The sequence below is a fragment of the Chinchilla lanigera genome, unplaced genomic scaffold, assembly GCF_000276665.1.
Source record: "Chinchilla lanigera isolate Chin_1 unplaced genomic scaffold, ChiLan1.0 scaffold00020, whole genome shotgun sequence".
NCBI classification, from domain to species: domain Eukaryota; kingdom Metazoa; phylum Chordata; class Mammalia; order Rodentia; family Chinchillidae; genus Chinchilla; species Chinchilla lanigera.
The window spans coordinates 22,929,763-22,934,222 of NW_004955421.1; the positions used below are offsets into that span (position 1 = coordinate 22,929,763).

Genomic DNA, 4,460 nt, shown 5'->3' on the forward strand with positions numbered 1-4,460 from the left:
TCTTACATGAGAAATGCAGAGTGAAAATAAAGAGCAAATAAAAGATAGATAATAGGGAGTGGAGAGAGAGATCATTTTTAGAGATGAAGGGTATAAAGAGATGGAGAGAAGGGCGAAGAGGAAAGAGATAAGGAATGAAAGAAAGAAAGTAAGATGCATTATATAAATGTACTGACTTCACACAAAGAACATGTTACTTTCAACATGTACAAAAAATTAAAAAGGAGGGGATTAATGGATAGGTGGAAGAGAGAGGGAAGGAAGAGGAAGAGATTGAAAAAAGGAATTAAGGTGGTCATGTACATGTTCCAACTTCTCACAGGAATGTGAACATTATGTACTACACATAGGTACTAATAAACTAAAACAATAAAATATGGATAAAGTAGGGAGGTAGATCTTTCCTAATTGGGAAGGGGATCAAGAGATGGGAAGAAGGGTGGAAGGAGGGGAGAGAAAGAGAATGAAAAAAGGAATTAAGATGTGTTATGTACATGTACATCTCCACCCAAGAATGTAAGCATCATGTACTGCCAACATGTACCAATAAAAAATAAAATAAAAATGAGACCTACTTCTCCACAAATCTTTAAGAGTACAATACACTTTTTTTTTTTTTTTTTTTTTGGCAGTACCTGGGATTGAACTCGTGACCTTGCACTTGCCAGGCAGGTGCTTACACCACTGAGCTACATCTCCAGCCCCCTACAATACATTATTGTTGACTGTAGTTACAGTGCTGTAGAGCAGACCTCTAGAGCTTATTCTTCTCCCTTATCTGAGACTTCATGCCCACGGATTAGCTCCTCCCTATTTCTCCCCGTGCTGGCCCTGGGAAACCACTACCCCACTGTTTGTTAGTTGACTATTTTACCTACTTCATATAAATAGAATCATGTATTTGTCTTTCTGTGATTGGCTTATTTTATTTAGAACAGTGTTACCCACATCCACATTATATAGATTTCTTCTTTTTTTTTTTTTTAAAGGAGAAATAGTATTCCATTGTAGGCATATATCACATTTTAAAATTCATGCATCTGTTTACTACACTTTTATACTTTTAACCTATCCATGTCTTTATATTTGACGTGTGCTTCTTATTGACAACATATATTGGGTCTCGTTTTACAATCCACTCTGAAAAATGTTTGCTTTTAATTGGTATATTTAGACAATTCATTTTTAAAGTAATTATTATTATTGTTGGTTTAATATCTACTACATGCACAGTTGTTTTCTATTTATTGTCATACGGCCCTTGTTCTTTTTTTTTTTCCATTCTTCTTCTGCCATTTCTTTCTTTCTTTCTTTCTTTCTTTCTTTTTTTTTTTTTTTGGAGACAGGGTCTCGCTATGTAGTTCAGGCTGGCTTTGAGCTCACTATATAGCCCAAGCTGGCCTTGAACTTGTAGCAATTCTCCTGCCTCAGCCTCCCAAGTCCTATGATTACAGGAGTGCACCACCAAGCCTGGATGTTATTTCTGGTTTTAATTAAGAATTTTATATAATTCTACTTTCTTCTCAGCATATTAACTTCTCTCTTAGCATACTAGTTAAATTTTAAAAAAATTTCAGTGGTTGACCACAGTTTTTTTTTTTTTTTTTCCTCCGGTACCGGGAACCGAACTCATGACCTTGCGCTTGCCAGGCAGGTGCTTTGCCGCTGAGCTAAATCCCCAGCCCCTTGACCACAGTTTTAAATATACATCTACAATGAATACAAATTAACTCTCAGATAAGATTATATTACTTCACAAGCATGCAGCCATGTTATAAGAGTATTCCCAGTCCCTTCTAACACTGCTGTCATTAATTTTATGTATCCATAAACTACAACCACCAAATACATTATTACTATTATTTTGAACAAATTGTTATCTATTAGATTAACTAATTATAAGACAAAGAAAAGATTTTACTTACCTTCATGTATTTCTTCCCCAATACTCTTCCTTTACATAAAGAGAGTTTCTGATCCTTGCCATTCTCTGCTTCTCTGAAAGACTTCTTTTATTTTTTATATTTATTTCTTTGTCTTTTTGAGACACGAGCTTACTATTCAGCTAAGGCTGTCCTTGAACTCACTTTGTAGCCCAAACTGGTCTTGAACTCACAGTGATCCTCCTGCCTCAGCTTCCCAAGTACTGGGATTACAGGTGCCATCAAGCTCGGCTTTGAACGACTTCTTTTAGTGTTTCATGTTTGTTGTTCTACTGTAAAGTAGTTCTACTGGGGAGAAATTTCTTCAGTATTTGTCAGAGAAAATTTTTATTTTTCCTTCACTTTTTTTTAGAAATTGGTGTTTTATTTTCTGTCAACTTTATTTCCATTTTGCTTGCGTGTCTGCAGAACAGCTCAAGACCACTCGGTGGTGGTTCCCACCTGCGCAGTGGCCTGCGCAGTGGGGGCTGCAGACCCGTCTTCTGTGGCCGGCTGAGCACACCAGTCTTCGGTAGGGAACTGCCGAATAGGTGCAGAGGACACCTGCGTGCCTTCAGACAGTCTGCAACCTCCAGCTGAGCAGCAGTGAACTCGGCAGCTGGTGCAGTCCATTCACCCTGAAATGCCAACTTGGTCACAGCCTTTTCAGCAGCAGCCTGCTCTTCCTTTCAATCTCTTCAGGATCCCTGTGGAAGTAGTGATCAAGCAAGACTTCCTCCTGGGTGTTCACCGGAGATGGTGCCACGCATGCGCAGCACTCCCGGGCCAGCATCCTCCACATCAGGCCCACTGAGTGAGCTCCCTCACCATTGCACGGGATGGCAGTGTCCACAGCGCAGAGCAGAATCTGTGTTGCACAGAGCAATGTTGATGCAAGACACTCCATGAGAGGCAGGTGGTCTCCCTGGGGTCAGTAACCACCAGAAGATGTGGTGCTCGGAAGGCTGCCTGGATCTGGTTAGTGAAGGCCCAGGCGTGAAGTGGCCAGCGATAGAGTAGCTCCAGTGGCAGCGGCAAACTTTCGCACAGCCCCCCGCCGGTGTTCCTAGAGGCCATGGTGTTGCATCAGCAGGGTTTTCCATGGCGACCATGGCTGGAGCTGCCAGCAGAAGCTTCTCCCAAGTCCGCTTCAGTGGATTCCATCCCTTTTCCTTTTGTAGACAGACGGCTCCATCTGGAAATCCAGGTTGGTGCCCCCCAGTGGGTTCCTGCAGCGAGGGATTTGAGGACATCCTCCCCCTTCACTGGCAGGACATCAAGGGTGCAGGACGTGGTGGAGTTTCGCACGCCGTGTGGACCCCTGCCTGGGCAGGACGGAGCAAAGTTCTCCTTCACTTTTGGAGGATGATTTCACTGGCCAGTGAAGTCTAGGTTATTTTTCTTCCACATTTTAGAAATTTCATTCCATTTTATTGTTTGCGTTAGACTTTTTGAAAAGAAGTCCAATGTAATTCTTATCTCAGTTTCTCTGTTCATACGGTGTTTTTTCTTTCCTTGGACTTCTTTCAAAATTTTTTTGTCTTTTTTGCAGTTTGAATGTGATGTACATATATATATATATATATATACACACACACACACACACACACACACATACACACACACACTTGATATGACTAGGTATAGATTTTTAGATTTGGGGGAGTATTTATCTTGCTTGGTGTTTTGGCATTTGCCATTCATTTTGGAAAATTCTCGGCTATTATTACTTCAAATATTTCTTCTGCTCTTTCCTCTCTTTTTCTTCTGGTATTTCCATTAACTGTATGTTGAACTATTTGTTGTTCTCTGACGGTTCTCCCTCTGCTTCATCTTTTTCATTATTTTTTTCTCTCTGTATTTCAGTTTGGGAATTACAATTTGGGGGAATATTTTAAGACAGGACCAGGCTGGCCTTGAACTCTCAGTCCTCTTGCCATCATCCTCTCAAAGGCTCGATGATTTGTTTTTACTCAGTTGTGTTTAGCTTGCCAATGAACCCATCAAAAAAACTTCCTTCATTTTTGTTACAGTGGTTTTTGATTTTTAAGGATTTTCTTCTGATTCCTTTTTTTGTTTCTTTACATCTCTTTCCTTATAATCTATTCTTACCATTCCTTTAACATATTAACCAGTTTTTAAAATTCCTTATCTCTGAAAATTTCTGTCCTTATCTGAGTTTGGTTGTTATGTTTGCTTTGTCTCTGAACATACTATAGAAGTGATCCCTGAAAGTATAGCCTTTTGCTTTGTCTCTTGAGACTGTTTCTTGCATGAGTGTGTGTGCATGTGTATGTTTGTGTGTGTGTCTTTTAATGTTGAAAGTCAGAATGATGTATCAAGTAAAAGTTACTGAGACAGATAGCACTTTAGTGTGAGGCTTGTATTTATCTGGCTGGGAGTTAGGCAGTGTTTATTGACTGCCTTGACTGTGGTGTCAGAGCTAAAATTTCCTCTCACGTTTTTGTTTCTGCCTCCCCTGGGGTTTTGGTGTTCTTTGAAACTCCTCTAATAGGATTTCAGGCTTGTTGGTTGTTT

At 40.1% G+C, this 4,460-nt stretch overlaps 1 pseudogene; it reads right to left on the bottom strand.

The window, feature by feature from the left end:
• Window positions 1-2,123: 2,123 nt before the first annotated feature.
• Window positions 2,124-3,293, bottom strand: LOC102010171 (annotated as a pseudogene).
• Between the last annotated feature and the right edge of the window lie 1,167 nt (window positions 3,294-4,460).